Source organism: Bos indicus, chromosome 13 (assembly GCF_029378745.1).
Source record: "Bos indicus isolate NIAB-ARS_2022 breed Sahiwal x Tharparkar chromosome 13, NIAB-ARS_B.indTharparkar_mat_pri_1.0, whole genome shotgun sequence".
NCBI classification, from domain to species: Eukaryota; Metazoa; Chordata; class Mammalia; order Artiodactyla; family Bovidae; genus Bos; species Bos indicus.
In genome coordinates, this window is record NC_091772.1 from 47,887,630 (window position 1) to 47,908,585 (window position 20,956).

The 20,956-nt window shown below is 41.7% G+C and overlaps 1 protein-coding gene across 1 annotated transcript in view; it reads left to right on the forward strand.

The window, feature by feature from the left end:
- Positions 1 to 3,806: 3,806 nt before the first annotated feature.
- The window catches only part of SHLD1 (shieldin complex subunit 1), a 171,402-nt gene continuing 154,252 nt past the window's right edge, over positions 3,807 to 20,956 (forward strand). Inside the window, exon 1 of the mRNA XM_070801148.1 lies at positions 3,807 to 4,002. The gene's annotated coding sequence lies outside the window, so the exon portion shown is untranslated. The remainder of the gene's footprint in view (positions 4,003 to 20,956) is intronic.

Below are 20,956 nucleotides of genomic sequence, written 5' to 3' on the forward strand. Positions count from 1 at the left end.
TACTTTTAACTGAAATCTCAAGCAGTTGATCCTCTTCTAGCATAGACAAAGTCAATTGACTTGGCTTATTCACAAATGGGTCACAGATCTATTCCTTCCCAGTTTGGGGGTCTTCTGTGGCTGGGAAGTAATGCTCACACTCTTGAAAGCTGAGATAGGTGATCATGTACTAGCTGAGAGAAAGAAGGCCCTGGCTCATGGCCCTCTGCTAATGCTTGAAACATGTAAAAAATCCCAAAGTTCACTTGTCACCCTATAATTCCAGTTTGGCTTTGAATGCAGCCACTTTATCTGCCCACTTAAACACAGTTGTCATTCTCCCCTGAAGACAGAGAGTCAGTTCACAGGGTGGGTGAAATCGTCATACAAGTAAGCAAGTTTTATGACCCATTCTGTGTCTGAAATGTGCTGCCAGTGGTAACTTTTCCTAAAAGAAATTTCTGGAGTGGCTCTCATAACTCAAAAACTCTGGTCAGTGATCTACCTTTAGAAAGCCATCTTATTTCTGTATATGAGAAGATGTGTGTGCTCTGCATCCATCTCCTCACAGAGCTGCACAAATACAAAGACGTGAGTTAAGGGTCAGTTAAAAATTGACTAATTCAGTTTTTCTGATGTGTAATCATTTGAAGCCTTGAGTAGTTCTGCAACTGTGGTGTTGCTTGGCAAAAAAAGTGCTCATAACATATCCTCATGCACATTCTCCAGAAAAATATATCACACAAATCAAGCATTGTTGCCTTGTCAATGTTGGTAAACTTAACCTGGATCTCATACCATGTGTGGATACATGCTTAGTCACATCCAACTCTTTGTGACTCCATGAATTGTAGTCCTCCAGGCTCCTCTGTCCATGGGATTCTCCAGGAAAGAACAGTGGAGTGGGTTGCCATTTCTTACTCCAAGGTATCCTCCCAATCCAGAGATTGAACCTGAGTCTCCTGAGTCTCCTACATTGGCAGGAGGGTTCTGCACCACCTAGGAAGCCCAGATCACATATCATAGTGACTCATTAATCCTCTCTAAGAGTTGTGTCTCAATATCCTCTGCTATTTCATCCATTCATCTAGTTATGGAGCTAGCTGGAAGAGGAACATATGCCACCTTTTGAATTGCATCCTCTCCTAAAAGCCCATGATGCATGTCCCTAGCAGCAGCTGCTGCTGCTGCTAAGTCGCTTCAGTCGTGTCTGACTCTGTGCGACCCCATAGACGGCAGCCCACCAGGCTCCCCCGTCCCTGGGATTCTCCAGGCAAGAACACTGGAGTGGGTTGCCATTTCCTGCTCCAATACATGAAAGTGAAAAGTGAAAGTGAAGTTGCTCAGTCGTGTCCGACCCTCAACGACCCCATGGACTGCAGCCTTCCAGGCTCTTCCGTCCATGGGATTTTCCAGGCAAGAGTACTGGAGTGGGGTGCCATTGTCCTTAGCAGCAGGCAGGATCAACTCCTCACCATTAGTAAGGGGCTTCTTAGCTTTAACTTTGCTGTTAGCCGCTGAAAATGATGCTCTCAGTGCAGACACATTTGATGAAGTGGTGGCCTTCAATAATTGCTTCTGTTTTTCATGTTCATGTTTTTTCTTTTGAAAAACTCCTAAGGCTTATCTTTTAATGCAGGGTGCTTAGTCTTCATGAGGTGAAGCAGTTTTGAAAGTTTCATGGCTTTGTTGGATAGCCAGTTGCCACGTATTATACAAAGCAAGCTTGGAGAATATGAATCACCTGTTTCAATGAACCCATAATTTAAGTAGGACTCTGTATTTCTTTTAAATGCAGCTTTCTTTTTGTTGGCAGTCTTAGAGTCTTCTGCTGCTTCTTCTCTGCTGTTTTTCAACAGAGTCATTTGTGTTTTTACTCATTTTGGCTAGGGTTAGCTTGTGGGCTTACCAAAACTGTGACTGAGACAAGTGTGCAATGTGAGAAAGAGGCACAGATGGAAGTAGTAAATAAAATAGTAGGCAGGCCACAGAAGGACTAAAATAGGTGTGGGATTATGACTTAAAGACTGCCACCAGATGCAGCTTAATTGTCACTTGCCACTCACTAGGGTTTTGATATGAGTCTGGAAGCAATTGATTTACTGTGGTCTTTGTACAGTCAAACCTCTCTGCTAGTGATAATCTATATTTGCAGCCACTCCCCAATCCTAACATCACCTCTTCAACTCCACCTCAGATCATCAGGCATTAGATTCTCATCAGGAGCACATAACCTAGATCCCTCACATGCACACCTCACAGTAGAGATCACGTTCCTATGAGAATCTAATGCTACCATTGATCTGACAGGAGGCAGAGCTCAAGTGATGGGAGATCCCCATTATGTGGGATCCCCATGGTGTGCATCTAATGGGGAATGGGGTCAATGGCTAAAAGTCCATCCTCCATTGTCCAGTGGATCACTTCTGATGTGCTTTCTCTTTTTCTTCAGAAGGTCTCAGCAAGGCTGAGCCTCTTGCCCATAGTGGCAACGGGCTCAGTAACACCCTTGTGCTGGCTTTTTTCCTTCCTAGATTCATTCTCCCCATTCCCTCACTTCTGCTTCCAGGAATCACCTCTCAGATAGATGACCAGCACCCATGTCTTTCTCTCAAATTTTGCTTTTTGGGGTAACTTAACAAAGGCAGTGCTCATCACTGAGATTTTATGGAGAGTTGGTGATACAGGTTTCTGCAGGGTAGGATGCTGCCGGTATAAACCAGTACAGCTTGTTTACAGGCATCTGTTTTGACTGGCTGGCATCCATTTGCTTGAGTGGTGCCTATGCCACCCAGGTTATCTCCTACTAATGAGGTCCAAGTCATCACCATGACATATGTGACTGTCCCTGACATTTCCTTCTTGGCTGGTTATGAGGTTTCAGTTTAAGACATGTGGGTAGGGAATATAAATAGCTTAAGATGAAATTCTATTGGGCCATGTACTGAAAGGTCTCTGTTCTAAAAATGAGGAGAAAAGGTTATCTGAGGTTATCTGACAGCTGAGGAGATGATTGTGTAGATCCTGGAGAGGGGATCTAGGTAAAGCCCATCCAATAGAATCACCCTGTACCACTGTCCCCTTGGTCTCTCAAAGGCACTCACATTCCCACCCCCAACTTCAGCAACCTTCAACCTTCCCTGGAAATGGGAAGAGCTGCTTTTTACCTTACAGGTGCTGAGGACTGAATAAAAATGGAAAGTGAAAAACAAATTCACATTTCAGTAAATTACCCTGGTCCGGGAGCAGAGTGTTTTAAAGCCTTCAAGACATTTTCACAGACATGGTTTTATTTGATCTTCACATTAATGTTAACATTAGTAATTCACATTAAATAGGGTGGAGTAGTTCATTAGAAAAGACCCTTATGCTGGGAAAGACTGAAGGCAGGAGGAGAATGGGATGACAGAGGATGAGATGGTTGGATGTCATGATTAACTCAGTGGACATGAATTTGAACAGACTCCAGGAGATGGCGAAGAACAGGGAAGCCTAGCATGCTGTGGTCCATGGGGTTACAAGGAGTCAGACACGACTGAGCAACTGAACAACACCAACAATAAAAATATCTAAAGGAGTTAAGAGGGCAGAATCGGGGGGAGCACAGGATATTCTTTCCTGGGTGTTTTGGGCTGGCCCCTTAAAGGTGAACCCTAACATAAAAACCCTTAAGTGAGAAGTCCATATATGGATGTTCTGAATGATTCTTGTATGAGGTCTGACGATTATGGAAAGAGTTGAATTAGACTGGTCACTCCGCAAAGTCATCTTTGAGATGTTTCCAGGTCCAGCTTCCACAGCCACCACTTTGTGCTTCTTGTCGGCAGAGTTTCCGACCTGCCTGGGATTCCCTGTGTGCACCTAGCTCCAAGGTCACTGCCCAGGACTGAAAGGAGAAGGAGTTGTAGAGGAGGCAGAGAATGAGACACCCCTGCTAATGGTATGCTAACGAGAGAAATGGAGCAGGAGGTGGACTGCAGGAAGAAGAAGATGGCCATGGTGAGGACCAGTACGGAGATGAAGGTAAGGAGGCTGGAGCAACTATGGCAACCGGGTGATGAGGTTGACCCCATTGAGGATGACTAGATGAAAACAAAGGAAAAGTTGGGAGAGAGTCATAGACAGAGAGAGAGAGAAAGAGGAAAGAGAAAGGCTACTGTGACCCACTCACCGCTCACTTTCCACCCGTGTCTCGGTATCTAAATGTGACTACTGTCAGGGAGGAGGAGGTTTCCAAACCCCTCTACTTTTCTTGAGTTCTTGTGGACTAATAACAAAACCAACACGAGATAGGTTAATAGAAGAAAAGGAAATACATTTTAATTCATGTACATGAAGTTTCCATAGAAATGGTACCTAAGAAGTGGCTACAGCAGGCAGTTTTTATACTTTTCAACAGAGAAACAATGAATTTGCGAGGAATTGACAGGACAGAGAAACTTAGGTTTTGGGTACTTAGTTGGTGAATAATCAAATTAGAGTTTGGGCTTAGGGTAATTTAGTAATTAAAGAAGTAACAAGGTTTTTTTTGCACATGCTCTCAGCCCTGAATTCCCCATCACTGACAATAAGGGTGTCCTTCTACTTCTAGATCCAGGGAGCACAGCTTTCACATGAGATTTCTTTCCTGCTTTTCAGGGAGACAGAGAAGGTTCAGTGTTTCCTTATTGCAATGACTACTTCTCAAGCAATTTCAATGCAAAATTTTCAGTATATTGTGGCATATTTAGGGGTGGCCACCCTCTGCTCCAGCGTCACCTTGGAGTAAATTCTCGCCTGTCTGACTGCTATTGGCAGGGCCACCCGCCAATAGTGACACATGCTATCTGCCACCCAACCAGAACCACAACATGAATTTGCAACAAGGGAGGAAAAAACAACCGAAAGTTCCAAGGCTCTGCTTTTTCCCTTAAAAGTAGTTAAAAAGCGGAGTAATAGTCCATTGTATATACGTACCACAATTTCTGTATCCATTCATTTGTCACTGGACATCCAGGTTGCTTCCACATCCTAGTTATTGTAAAAAAGTGCTGCAACAAGAACACTGGGGTACATGTATCTCACACAGGGAGCTCAACCCAGTGCTATGTGACAACCTAGAGGGGTGGGATGGAGCGGGAGATGGGAGCGAGGTTCAAGAGGGAGGGGATTCTGTATACCTGTGGCTGATTCATGCTGCTCTATGGCAGAAACCAGCACAATATTGTAAAGCAACTATTCTCCAATAAAATTTTTTTTTTAAGTTTGAAAAGGATTTTTTTTTTTTGGTATTTTAAATGTATACTTTATGTTTGTATTAGGTGTTAGCTTTCTTTAATCATCTTGGATCACCAAACAAGGCTTCAAAGCATTTTCTGTCTTACTTCTGACTTTACTTGTGGTGTGACCATGTTCATTATAATCTCAAAGAAGAAAAAAAAATCTTATTCTGAGCATCCATTAACTTTTTGTATGTATGTTCTGGGGACCCACTTGGAACCCCAGAGTTAGTATAAAGATTTTGAGCTGAAGACATTTAAGATTAAACAGATGCAGAAAAAAGCCTCTTCAAGCTTCTCTTATCTGACTAAAAGCAGCAATGTCTGGGAAATGAGGTTATCATAAATCCCCTGGTCTGGGAAAGAGGAGTTTTGTGGCTTTGAAGAAGACAGAGAGACCTCTTATATCTGTACAGACAAACATTATCCCAAACTTATCTCCCATTTCTTCTTGTAAAAATCCATGTGTCTTCCTTAAAGAGAAGCAATTTCTCCTTTCTTCCTTTCCCCTACTAAGTTAGGTATATAAGCCTTTAATTTTAACCATTTCTTTTGTTGGCTGCTGTATGAACTTTTTTTCATCATGTTATCTAGTTTTTGCCAGTTTAATTCATAGTCCTTAGGTACTGAACGTAAGAGTGTAGAAGTTTTTCCTCCCCTACAGTGTATTTAGCTGAACTATAAGTAGCATAATATTTGTATAAGTGTTTTAAAAGGCCAGTGATGAAAGTTTTCTAGTGTTCTGCCTTTTTATTTGTTTGGCTTGTTTGATGTAAGTGTGAGATAATGTTGCCTAACAATTGGCTGAAATTTTACTTTGCTCAGTTATTCTAACAACAACGCAACAAATAACAGGTAAATAATTACAGTGTACCTACTGTGTGGTAGGCATCATTCTAAACCCTTTACAGGTATCAATTCATAACAACTCCATGATGTATATAGATGCAAAAGTACAGACATAGCGAGGTCAAGTAACTCACCCAAGGTGACCCAGCCAGGAGGCATCTCCATGGTTACTTGAGAAATCATGACCTTGTCTAGAAGCACCTCAGAACTAGCCCCAAGGATATCAGAGATCCCTGGGTCTTAAAACCCAGTCAACCTCTTCTCTTTCCTTTGTGACCTTCCCAAACTGGAGACGTACAATCTTTTCTGTAGTTCTGTTATTGAAAACATTTTCTTATTCTAGGTTTAAGGAGAAAGCACGTTTTCTCTTCCCCTTTCAAGGTCAGGTAATCCCTTGCCTGTAGTATTTCCTCATAAGCACACACTCTTCCTTAACAACCTGTCTGTTTTTGTTATACCTCTATTTCTTGTTCTAAGAGTATTTTAGAGAGTGTTTTACTTGTTCTGCAACTGGTTTACCTGTAAAGTGGGCCAGAACACCACTGCAAAGGCATTTGGTGCTTGGAGTCAAACTATTTTGTGCAGGTTGTGAACTGAATAGCTATCTCATTCTTCATGTCTCCCTTGGAGCACAGGGAATAGTTGTTAAATTGCACTGCAATGACTGAGCATGTGAAACCAAGTCCCACCAAAGTCCAGTTCCCTTGTGGTTGTTCAGTCGCTCAGTCGTGTCTGACTCTTTGCAACCTCGTAGACTGCAGCATGCCAGGTTTCCGTGTCCATCACAAATTCCCAGAGCTTGCTCAGACTCATGTCCATTGAGCGAATCATGACATCCAACGATCTCATCCTCTGTCATCCCCTTCTCCTTCTGCCTTCAGTCTTTCCCAGCATCCAGGACTTTTCTAATGAGTATTACATTAGAAGTATTACAGCTTCAGCTTCATCATCAGTCCTTCCAATGAATATTCAGGACTGATTTCCTTTAGGATTGACTAGTTTGATCTCCTTGCAGTCCCAGGGACTCTCAAGAGTCTTCTCCAACACCAACACCAGTTCTTTGGTGCTCTGCCTTCTTTATGGTCCAACTCTCACATTTGTACATGACTACTGGAAAAACCATAGGTTTGACTATACAGTCCTTTGTTGGCAAAGTAATATCTCTGCCTTTTAATGTGTTATCTGGTTTGTCATAGCTTTTCTTCCAAGGAGCAAACATCTTTTAATTTCATGGCTATAGTCAGCATCTCCAGTGCTTTTGGAGCCCAAGAAAATAAGTCTGTTACTGTTTCCATTGTTTTCCCATCTATTTGTTATGAAGTGATGGGATTGGATGCCATGATCTTCATTTTTTGAATGTTGAGTTTTAAGCCAGCTTTTTCACACTCCTCTTTCACCTTCATTAAAAGGCTCTTTAGTTCCTCTTCGCTTTCTGCCATTAGGGTGGTGTTTTCTGCATATCTGGTGTTATTGATATTTCTCCCCACAATCTTGATTCCAACTTGTGCTTCATAGAGCCCGGCATTTTTCATGATGTACTCTGCGAAAAAGTTAAATAAGCAGGTGACAATATACAGCTTTGATGCACTCCTTTCCCAATTTGAACCAGTCCATTGTTCCATGAGTTTATGATTAATCTCTCTACCCCAAACTGTGTTCTCTCTTTGTCCCTTCTAACTTCAATCCTATACTAACTGGATACTAATAAACCAGTCAGATGACTAAAATTGCTATTGTCAATAACATATTTAATGTACTAAAATTGCTATTATAGACACCAATCATTAACATACAAACTCAGTTTGTCTCCAGGGCAAGATGAGTTAATGGACCCCTGAGCCTTGGCTGACCACTTGGCCTGAGAATTGAAAGCCAGAGATACCCTGACTCCCAAATCTTGATTAAGAAATATCACAAGAAAATTGTTAATCTTAGCCTTTTTGCTTCTTCCTTTTTAAATGCCTACTGACTCAAAGACCACATTAGCGTGGATCTGAGCCTTGTTTCCTACTCCCTTGCTTGGTATCCTGCAAATAAACTCTGTGCTTTCCTTCACCATAACACCCATAACACCTAGATTGGCTTTGCTACTTGGGGAACCAGAATGGAGGAGTTCAGTAACATGTGGGCTGGTGAACTCACCAAAGTAGGGCAGGCTATTCTGAGAGTCCTGGAGGAGGGGCTGTTGGGTTTCACAGCTTTACTTGTCAAATTAATACTTCACAAGTGATCACTAGGCTCTCTGCCAAGCTCCGCACTGGGCACTCAGCTACAATCTGAACTTCTATGTACTCATGTATGAATGTATACAGTGAGTCAACTTATTCCATTCAGTAAACACCTTTGTGTCCGGAACTGCCTGGGATTTGGAGAAACAAAGATAAATAAGGCTGGTGGCTTATCCTGAGACTTTACAGCCAAAAAAGGAAGACAGATAAAGTAACAGGTAGGAAACTGATGCAGTAAAACCCCGAATCTTCCATAAAACCCTAAGTTAAATAAACCTTTGCTTCCCTCTTTATGGTGTTGCTTATCTGTTTCTAAAAGTCTCGGCTAAATGACTTTCCTGATAATAAGTTATCATTCTTTCTTTCTTTCTTTCTTAATGAAGTGTTAGTACAGTTGTCTTTCCCCCTTATGGTTAGCATTATTTGGAAACAGGTGAACCACAAAGGGGGAGAGAAAGAGATATTAATATAACAGCATACTGATTGGCAAGTAAATAGAGATTCTTTCCCCAAATTCCAAGAAGTTTCCCAGAATGAAAAAAGTTTCATTGTTATCATCATGATAATTTTACCACATCAATATGTTCATTGACCTAGAGTCTCTGGTGGATTTTCCTGGTGATGCAGCTTTAGTGGAGGATCTTCATTCTCCAACAATCTAAAACTCAAATCTAGCTTTCCTTTCAGAACAGAGAATGGATTCCAGGGATGTCACATCGCTGACATTTCTATTGCTTCAGCCTGGAAACTTCATTATTGGAGACAATGGAAGTAGATTTTTGTCTAAGCTGCAACTTCTACAGTAAAAATACTGTGGAGCCTTCCTCTGAATAATTCAATGACTTTACCAAGCCAGAGCAAACTGCAAAGGGAAAATACATTCACCTGTAATCAAGAGGATTTAAAGGAGCTTGGCCAATTTTTATTCCACCTGCATCAAGTGGAACTGTATCAGCCTTCACTCTTTTGTTGGCAGGGAGAAGAAGGTTTTGCCATCAGATGTTTTTCCAGAGAAGAATTGATTGTATGCCTCAGGAAACCATAATGATCAAGTTAAAGGTTTTTATCATTAAGCTATAGAAAAGAAGAGGTATAAAAGGGCATTCAATATGGTAAAATGAGTTAAAGTCCGTGTGTTAAATATACCTACAGTTGTTTTAAGGATTAAAGAAGTTAAACTTCAAGGGTTTAGTGTCTGCTCATAGGAAATATTATGTGTTCCCTATGTTTATCCCTAGTGAGTCCTTCTATATTAAGTCTCCTACAGTTGCTGTGACACATTACCACCAGTTTGGTGGCTTACAACAACAAAAACTTATTATCTTAGAGTGCTGCATGTCAGAATTGTTAAAAGATAAACTGAGGCGTGTTAGAAATTTTAAGAGTTTATTTGAGCAAAAATAAATTGGAATTAGCACCAAACCGGAAGTGGTTAGGGGCGCTGCCATGACAGGGGCTCAGAGAAAGACTTTCATAGAGAAAAGGTGAAAGTAAAGCAAGGAGATGATTTGATTAATTGAGCTTAAGTGATTGCCTTAGTTGGGAAAGACTAGCTGGCTGGCTGTGATACGTTGTCCTTAGATTTTGATTTCTTAACCAGGAGTCATTTACAGCTGTAAGTTTTGGTCTGCCTAGTTAGGGTGCTAAAGTATGAGAGGCAGCCTGTATGATGCCTCCTTGCTTAATTAAGATGGGTCAGCAGGGCTGCATTCCTCTCCTCCGGAGGTCCTAGGGGAGCTCACATTTCTTTGCCTTTTACAGGTTCTAGAGACTGCCTGCATTCCTTGACTCATGGCCCCATATCACTTGATCTTCTGTTCTCATCATCACACCTCCTTTCTGATTCTAACCCCCTGCTTCCCTCTTACAAAGACCCTTGCGATGACACCGGACCCACTTGGATAATGAAGGATAATCTTTCCATTTCAAGATTCTTAATTTAATCACATCTGTGAAGTCCCTTTTTTCCATGTAATGTAACATACTCACAGGTCCTGAGGACTAGGATGTAAACATCGTGGGAGAGGAGCTTACTCAGTTTACCACACCTTCCCTCAGCTTCCCCACTCGATTCTGGCTATAGTCATAGTGGCTTCCACGGCTTGAAGCATGCTATGTGTGGGCCCTGGTGGGTATTAGAGACAGGAAACACAGCTGGGTGTAGTAGATGTGTGAGCTCTGCCCACATCCCTTCACACTTATCTGCAGCAGAGTTCCAACTGCCCACACTTACATTACCTTCCTGAGGGTGTTCTCCGGCTGCCAGAGTCTGTCTTTCCATGTGGAAGGAGGGGGACAGAACACAAGTGCCAAGGAGTCAATGTTCCCCTGGCCCCCAGGCAGCCCTCAGGCAATGTCTGGTAAAGACCCAATCCCTTTGCCTGGTGATTGGGTAAACTCTTAGGTGTGTGTCCTGCGTGGTCTCTCAGAGTCTCCAGTGAGGTCAAGCTCCAGTTGTCTCAAGTGGTGACGTGTTGATAAAACACTGTAGGTGAGCACAACTTGCCACCCTAAAGTGTCTCTTTGGTGTGGGATTATTTCAAACTGAAAACAATCAACATGGCTCAAAAGACCTGAGAAGAAACTTTCCCTCTAATTGCCTTGAAAATTTTTTGATAGAGGGCTTATTCTGGAACTAGAGCTATCTCTGGAGATCTCTGCAAAGAATATGGACAGGGTGTTGTAGGGGAACAGGGCTTTGAGATCAGAGTCCACTCTGTCCATTGTCTCTGCCTGGCCCAGCAAATGTTTATTTACCAAACGTTTGCTTTTCCATCTCCATGAATTACCTTCCTCCCCTTTGAAGGCCCAACCCACTGCCTAAACATCCTCTTTTGTCTTTGGCTGAAGATGGTGTTTAAGGTGAGGGCGTCAGCCATTTTGGTTTTTCTGTGTCTCTCCCATGTAAAAACGTTATCAAACTTTTGTTTGATTTTCTCCTGTTAATCTCTTTCATGTCAATTTAATTCTTAGCCCAGCCAGAAGAACCTAGAAGGTAGAGGAAAATATCTTCCTCTCCAACAACACCTTCTTCAATTTTGTCTGCCTTCCCTTTCTGATATAATTTTCTCCCCTCCCCTGTTAGTATTTCCTGGACCATCAGCCAAATAAACTACTTGCACTTGAATTTTGGCCTCGGAATCTGCTTCCAATGAACCCAAACCAGGACACTGGAACAATTAAGTAATTTGCCCAAAGTCCCTTACTACTAAGTGACAGGGGCAGGATTTGAACCTTGCTCTAACTGGAAAGTTTATGTTGCTTCTCTGAACTGGCTTGTTGCTCACTGTATATGAGGGAGACGATTGACCCAAGAGGTAACCAAGCTAGAAGCTGTCTCTTTTCAAGTTTTCAATTTGAAAGAAGAGAAGATTCTCGGGGTTGGGGGGAAGGCTGCAACTCAGTCATCTGTGATCCAATGAAGCTGAGGTGTTGTGTGTCTCAGGCTGCAGCAGCCTGTTGCACCCTGAGTACCCGCAGGTACTGACCCTGAGTCACACACAGGGTCATGGGTCAGGTTGGAATACCTGGACTTGTATTATTATTTAATCGACTTTAATTCATCTGCAGGACATAGTGCAAGGAATTGGCTTACAAAAATATGTACACATGTACTTTCTCAATACATACATGTGCCTAGGGTAGGACACACCAGGATGTGGACCTGTGGGAGGAAACTTTCCTTTAAGTCTCCACTAAAAAAGGTAGCTCTCCTAGAATGTGGCTTTCAGTTCATAAACTGCCTGCCCTATGGGAGAAAAAAGAGAAACCAATGGGCTATTTCTCTCTCAATCTCTTTCTCTTTTTTTCAGCCCTGAAGGGCTAAAACTGGCATAATTTTAAATCTGATTTCATCAGGACAAAAAGTCATGCGGGAGGTCAAGACTGATTTGACTGAAGTCTTTCCATTCCTAAGAGCTGTTCCTTCAGGAAAAACCTTGCCTTGTGGGATTTATGTGTTTGTTCTGTATTCAAACTCTTTATTCTCTGGAGAAGAAACTTTTGAAAAACCAAGGGTTACATTAATATTCAGAATATGAGAAAAAGAAGGATCACACTCAGAATACTGCAAAGCTGCTGATTCACAGAAGATCTAATTGGCACATCCCCCTGAGTGTCAGGTGCTGCTTGGTTCAAATGCTGATTTTGTAACTGACTCACAGTGTAGAACCTTAGATGATCAGCTTAACCTCTCTATCAGTTACCTGATCAGTGAAACAAAGATGATGTTACAGTCGTTGAATCCTTGCTGGAAAGCCTGCAGAATGGTCTGCCTTGGCTTTATTCAGCACTAACTTGGTGGGTTAACCACCTCCTGCACCGTTTCAAGAAGCCCAGAAAATACGCAGGTTTAAGAAATTGACGCATTATTAGTTTTTTCTCTCCTTCATCCCTTAATTCTGCATTTCTCTTCAATTACTGGCTTATAATCTATGGGCACTGAATCTACCATAACTTTGTCTTGTATTATGTGTGTGTATGCTAAATTGCTTCGGTCATGTCCAACTCTTTGCAACCCCATGGACTGTAGACCACCAGGCTCCTCTTTCCACGGGATTCTCCAGGCAAGAATACTGGAGTGAGTTGCTTGCCCTCCTCCAGTGGATCGTCCTGACCCAGGGATCAAACCTGCATGTGTCTCTTATGTTTCCTGCATTGGCAGGTGGGTTCTTTACCACTAGCGCCACCTGGGAAGCCCATATTGTATTATCTATAACACTAAATATTATATTACTGATACTATGTGTAGTTAGTTGTACAGCATTTATTACAAAACTATAATACAACTTTATTCAGAGTATGGTTGAATCAAATCACTGTTATTAACAATTTGGTAATAGCAGTAGCAGAGGGTGACGACAAAGGGACATATAGTCAATGCCACATGACCTGGCCAAACTCTTCTTAACTTCTTTTAAGAACAAAATCTTTTAATCACAAAGGTGATTCACACACTAATTCATTCAATAAGTTATGCTCAGAAAAGATGAACAAATCTAACTTTATCCTGAATTAAGTAAAAAAATCTTGCACAATTTTTCTAAGACTTGTTGACTTCATCTTGAATGAAGAGTTTGGGACTAAATATTTTCCTCACTAGAAAAATTTTAAAGGACTTGTTTGAGAAAAGGGAACAATGCAGGAAACGTTGCTGAATAAATCACCTTGCCACCTCTTCTCTAGCTATAGTTTCACAGGGAATCCTTAAACTTAAATATAAGAACTTTTGTCTAGAAAAACAGGGATGTCAGGGGATGGTGAAGGTGGGGAAAAGACAAAAAAAAAGAGGGAACAGCTATGAAGCCAATTGTCCTGCAGCTGCTGAGGGAAGCTCCAGAAGGCATGGGAATTGGAGATACTCTTGTCTTCTATGGTTGAGCTGCAAGAAGAGCTCGTTCCTTTCTCTGCATCAGATGATATGTTCCTGGAATCAGCTCAGTACAGTTATTTTAAATTACAGAACATGCAGATTTTAGGAGCACAGGCATCTGTTGTGCACAGGCTACAATGTAGCTGCCTTTCCTGAAAACGGAGGGGGCTTTTCAGCTTTCTCACCATATGCTGCAGGTGTTCTTTTGGCAGTCTCGCTCACTGATGAGGCAGATAAAGCAGAAGTCATGTTTTAAGTAAATCAATTATTTGATCTGTATTAGCGAGGCAACCCAAGTCATTCAAGGTTAGTCTATAAAAATAGAACCCTCTAGTAATGTGATCAGCCTGGAACAAGGACCATGCATCAGAGAAGGGAAGACAGAGGGAAAAATACACCTCTGGCTGGCAACCCTGCAGGGCCCTCCAGGAATAAGCAGACAACAGCCTCAGAAATGCTACTGATACCTGGAGTCTGAGCTCTCCCCAAAGGCCCCAGTATTCCTTGGTTCTCTACTGATCTTTTTGTGTCACTAAATACAGACTCATACAGCACATATTTCTGAACACAAGTTGAATAGAATCCCTTTAGTTAATATGGGGACACGAATTCTAATCTATAGACAGCAATGAAGAACTGTCATCTAGAGGAAAGAAGGGTCCTAGCCAGGGTGGCTTTATGACTTCTCTCCAGTGTTAGTCCCTCCATCTCTGGTTCATGTGCAGGAATGGTAGAGGTGACAGCAAATAACATTTTCAACTGCTTGAATGTTATGATTCTTCTCCCTTCTAGAAGAATATAGTGTCTTTGATAAAGCCCAGTAAAATAACTGTAGACTCAATGCAAAGATACAAATACAGGAACATTATAACAGCACACAGGAAAACCTTTCTCTGTCTATGATTCTACCTCTTCTGGGAGAGGGCAGGAGTAATTAAGATGAGCTCACAAACCCAGCTACCCAACAGTATGCACTATTACCCCCTAATCTCACCCTCACTGTGGTTTCCTGGGCTTTAACCTGTTTCAGGTCAAGAAGCAACAGGTAGAACCGGACATGAAACAATGGACAGATTCCAAATGGGGAAAGGAGTACGTCAAGGCTGTATATTGTCACCTGCTTATTTAACTTATACACACAGTACATCACGAAAAATACCAGGCTGGATGAAGCACAAGCTGGAATCAAGATTGCAAGGAGAAATATCAGTAATCTCAGATATGCAGATGACACCACCCTTATGGTAGAAAGTGAAGAGGAACTAGAGCTTCTTGATGAAAGTGAAAGAAGAGAGTGAAAAAACTCAACATTCAAGGAACTAAGATCATGGCATCTGTTCCCATCACTTCATGGTAAATAGATGGGGAAACAATGGAAACAGTGACAGGCTTTATTTTCTTGGGCTCCAAAATCACTGAGAACAGTGACTGCAGTCGTGAAATTAAAAGACACTTGCTCCTTGGAAGAAAAACTATGACCAACTTAGCTAGCATATGAAAAAGGAGAGACATCACTTTGTCAACAAAGGTCCATATAGTCAAAGCTATGGTTTTTTCAATAGTTGTGTATGGATGTGAGAGTTGGGCCATAAAGAAAGCTGAGTGCTGAAGAATTGATGCTTTTGAACTGTGGTGTTGGAGAAGACTCTTGCGAGTCCCTTGGACTGTAAGAAGATCAAACCAGTCAATCCTAAAGGAAATCAGTCCTGAATATTCATTGGAAGGACTGATGCTGAAGCTGAAGCTCCAATACTTTGGCCACCTAATGTGAAGAACTGACTCTTTTGAAAAGACCCTGATTCTGGGAAGATTGAAAGCAGGAGGAGACGGGGATGACAGAGGAGGAGATGGTTGGATGGCATCACCAACTCAATGGACATGAGTTTGAGTAAACTCCGGGAATTTGTGATAGACAGGGAGGCCTGGTGTGCTGAGGAACTTTCTACCTCAAGCCAATTGCAGTGCCTTCAAGGGCAACCATCAGCCATTAAGAATGGAAGACAGCCCAGGTCTTAGTCTCCTCAGGCTGTCATAACAAAATAGTAACAAAAGAGTGTATGGCTTAAAACACAGGCATCAATTTTTGTGCAGTTCTGGATGATACAAGTCCAAGATCAAGATTCTGGCCAATTCAGTTCCTGATGAGGGTTCGCTTTCTGATTTGCAGATGGCTGCCTTTTTACCATGTCCCTCCATAGGCTTTCCTCAGCAAGGGTGGGCAAAGGGAGAGGGAGAGAAAGAGCTCTGGTATCTCTTCTTATAAGGACACTAATCGTACCAGGATTAGTAATCCCCATGTTTATGACTTCATTTAACCTTAATTATTTCCTTAAGGCCCCATCTCCAAATACAGCCATACCCAGAGTTAGAGCTTTTCAACTCAGCTTTTTTTTTTTTTTTTTTGAGGATAATTGCTTTAAAATGTTGTGTAAACTCAGCTATTTGAATCTGTATAGACAGAGATTCAGTCTATAACAACACATACCGGCCTCAAGCTTCCCCATCCCTCAGAGTGATGTGTCTGAGATATGTTCTACACCCTTTCACAGAGGGTTCCTGGGCAAATTGAGCCCAAATTACTCTAAACTGTGACTTGCTTATTAATCTACCTTTTCTCCCTCCTCTGGCACTGAGCTTCCTGGAGTCACTCCCACAATAAATGACTTGCTCCCAACAACTTGTCTCAAGGTCTGCTTTGGGGAGCACTCAAAATCAGACAATGTTTCTAATAATCAGTGAATTGAATCTAACATTATGCCCACAGGTATTCAGGCCTACAGGATGTCCCATAGTCCTAGTCCTGTGGTAGCAGTTGTTCTATTCTGGTTCATGGTCAGAGTATCTCCTACAGCAGTGTGGGGTGCATGGGTGTTTGAGAGAGTTTGGAAATAGGTCCACCCTGGAGAAGAGGTGAGGCAAGTACTCACCAGGTGGAGCCAGTCCAGACAAGGAAATACTGTACCCACCAAGCACATCAGAGACAGCAGGCAGGACTCCAGTCTCCCATGGAACCCCAGAGCATCCTCAGAGATGAGTTGAAGACAATTACTAAGAAGTATGTGAAACAAGACCAAGTTTGAAAGTTCAAAATATGTTCTCCCTGGAAAATTGTTGTTGGAAAATTAATTTTAGAGGATAACAACAAAGGCTGTTATGATTTTTGTCACTATTGATTAATTGTGCCTGTCTTAAACTTTATATGAATGAAAAAATTCAGTATGGCATAATTTGGGGCTTGACATCTTTTGCTCAAAATGATGCTTGTTGTTGCGTGTACTAACTGTATGTTAAGGAACCTACTAAAAACAATACAAAATTGATTACAAAGGTAAATCTTGAAAATTTTATTCTTTTCATCTCTCATATTAAGGAAGAGAATATAAATAATCCAAGTAAGATACACCATGTGAGAAAATGTTGTGCTTTTCAACATGTTATAACATTACCAGAAATCCTGATTTCTATGGGAAATGAGTTCAGTCACAGGCTCCTCAAATCTCTCCCATCAGATCTGGTCTATCCCTGAGAGAGAGAAGAGAGAATTCCTGTTTCAGTGACTCCACAAAAACTCTAAAAAAAATGTGTTTCATTATAAGTTATCTTTAGGTTTCAGTGTCTCAAATTCTTCTCACCTCTTATAACCATGGATAACTGTCTATATTTACACTATCACTTTTGAAAAATTCTCATGCTGTGTATATACCTGGCCCTCATGGATAAGAAGCAGTTGAGTATTACTTGATGGTTAAATCTGATATTGGTTTCTATCCTGTTCATCAACTTTGCCATTTAGATATTTCTGTCTGATAATCACTGAAGAAGCTTTAGGGAAACTAGAAAATTTCTGCACCATGAAAGAAACCATCAACAAAATGAAAAGGCAGTCTTTTCATTTTGCAAATTATATATCTGATAAAAGGTTAATATCCAAAATATATACAGAACTGATACAACTCAATAACAACAAAAACAACCCAACTAAAACATGGGCAGAAGACCCGAATAGAGATTTTTCTAAAGTCATACATGAAAACATGCTCAACATCACTAATCACCAAGGAAATGCAAATAAAAACCACAGTGAGATGTTATTCACACTTGTTAGAGTGCTGCTGCTGCTGCTAAGTCGCTTCAGTCGTGTCCAACTCTGTGCGACCCCATAGATGGGGGCCCACCAGGCTCCTCCATCCCTGGGATTCTCCAGGCAAGAACACTGGAGGGGGTTGCCATTTCCTTCTCCAATGCATGAAGGTGAAAAGTGAAAGTGAAGTCACTCAGTCGTGTCCAACTCTTAGCGACCCCATGGACTGTAGCCCACCAGGCTCCTCTGTCCATGGGATTTTCCAGGCAAGAGTACTGGAGTGGGGTGCCACTGCCTTCTCTGCTTGTTAGAGTGGCTATTATCAAAAAGACATGAGATAACAGGTGTTCTTGAGGATGTGAAGAAAAGAAAACACTTTTGCACTGTTCGTGGGAATGTAAATTGATTCAGCCACTATGAAAAACAATGTAGAGGTTCCTCAAAATATTAAAACTAGAGGACTTTCCTGGCAGTCCAGTGGTTAAGACCCCATGCTGTCAATGCAGTGGACATGGGTTTGATCCCTGGTTGGGGAACTAAGATCCCATATGCTGGGGGGCAACTCAGCCTGAGCACCATGACAACTAGAAAGCCTGCATGCCACAACAAAGATTTTGTGTGCTGCGACTAAGACCTACTGCTGCCATACTGCCCCCACCATAAATAAGTAAATACATATTAAAAATAAAATTAAAAATGGGAACTACATCATATGATCCAGTGATTACACTTTTGGATATTTATTCAAAGGGAATGAAAACACTGACTCAAAAGTATATTGGCACCCCATGTTCAGTGTATCATTGTTTACAATAGCTGAGACATGTAAACAACTCAAGAGTCCATTGATGGATGAATGGTTATAGAAATACACACACACACAATGAAATATTAATCAGCCATGAAAAGAAAATCCTGACTTTTGTGGCAACATATATGGAGCTTCAGGGCATTATGCTAAGTGAAATGAGTTAGAGAAAGACAAATACTATATGATCTTACTTATAGGTAGAATCGTTCAAGACAAAAAAACTGATACAGAGAATAAATTGGTGATTGCCAGAGAAGGGGTGGGAGTACCCTTAAACTGGCCCAGTGCATGTGGTCTGCATTGGGCCAGTTTGGGCTTCTCATAGCATGGTGGCTGGATTTCCCAGAGTAAGCATCCCACAAAGATAGAGCAGGTTTCAGGTTTTTTTGACCTAGCTTTGGCAGTCACACAGCAGCACAACTTCTGCTGTACTCAACTGATTGGAAGAGTTTCAAGCCCCCAGATTCAAGAGGAAGAAAAATAGAATCTACCGCTTGATAGCAGAGTTGCAAGTTCAAGAAGACCATGTGGGACTGGCAATTTGGTTCTGACTATTTTTGGAAAATACAAATTGCTATAATATTCTATAGGAAGCCAGGGGAAACATAGAAATCCAGATCTTTAACACTGTATTTAAAGGGGGAAAAAACTCAAAAATATATATGATTTCAATATTATATACATGTTTTTGCTTTATATGAACTATCCTAGTTTAAATCCATATCCATGATATAGATGTCTGTGTATGTCTGTGTATGTGTGTGTGTGTGTGTATGTGTGTGTGTGTGTATGTGTGTAATCCTGGTATATTAAAAAAAAAAGTGCTTCATAATTCAATAATCAGGATCAATTCCTATCTGCCGCCTTCTTTTGGGCAAGTTCCTCTCCAATTTGCCTCTGTTTCCTCATCTGCAAAATGAGAGGACCATCACATATCTCTCAGAGTTGTTGAGATAAAAGAATGATTACTTTGAAGGTTTTTGGAACAGACTGCTCTTTCCAAAGATGGCTGGACAATATCTTCTATTTCATTTATTTTTCTACAACATGACCTCACTACTTCCTTATTAAGAAAGTGAAAGTGTTAGTTTCTCAGTCATGTCTGACTCTCTGCTTCCCTGTAGACTGTACCCCGACAGGCTCCTCTGTCCATTGAATCATCCAGGCAAAAATACCAGAGTGGGTTGCCATTTCCTCATCCATGGGATCTTCCCAATCCAGGGATAGAACCCAGGTCTCTTGCACCTCCTTGAATTGCAGGTAGGTTCTTCACTGTCTGAGCCACCAGGGAAGTCTCCCTTCATCAAGAAGCACAGTCTAATTCCTCCCCCTGTGAATCTAGGTGGGTTTGTGATAGCTTCAACCAACAGCAAACAACAGTGATGTGATCTGGCTTCCGAGGCTGGTTCACAAAAGGTCATGCAGTTTCTGTCTTGTTCACTGGAACATTCACTCCTGGAGCCCTGGGCTAGCATGTGAGAAGTCTGAGGATGCTGAGGCTATCATGTGTAGCAAATAGTGAGGCCACATGTAAGCCCTCAGGCTGGCAATTCCAATCTTTCATTATCCTGACCCAAAAGTCAGACAGGTGAGTGGCTGGAACTCCAGATGATTTCAGGAGTTGTCAAGTCCAGCTGTCATCACTGGCCTTCAAGTCTTCCCAGCTGAGACTCCAGACATCACAGAGCAGAGACAAATCACTCCCACTCCACCTGAAATCCTGACCCATAGAATCTGTGAAACAGAATAAAATGGTTGTTTTAAACTGCTAAATGTTGAGATACTTTTTTATGTAGTAATAATAATTGCTAAAGCAAGATATGACATGTAGCTATAGAAATTAGTTCTTTTCTTCTTTTCTTTCTGAGATTACTCTGAATAATTTATTAAGATGCCACAGAAAGCATCTGATAATGTCGGGAATCTATAAGGACCGCATATTTGAAAGTAACTATAACAAATACTACATCATATGTATAAACTGCAGAGAGAGGCAAGGGAGCAGGCAGACAATCATCCCTGGCAAAGCTGCAGCAACTTTTGTGCCAGCAGGCAGGTGCCAAGAGTTCAGACCTGGGCAAAGGGTGAGGAAAGAACGGGTCATTCAGGGCCAACACAAGTCAGCAGGGAACAGGTCCCTGGTGCTTGCCAGGGTCAGTAGCATGATGCCCTTGGGTAAAGGGAAGGATCTGGCTTTATTTAGTCCTGTGGCCTGAAGTGTTGAGATGCAATGGTGTATAGTAAGGAAAGAAAGGGGGATTGACCTCAAGATTCAACTCAAGACGGAGAAACACCAAAGACTATGCATTATTAAAGGAGCATGAAGCAGTTGACTCGCTTAGAGCACTTCTTGGTATGCAAGGTGATCAAAACCAACAA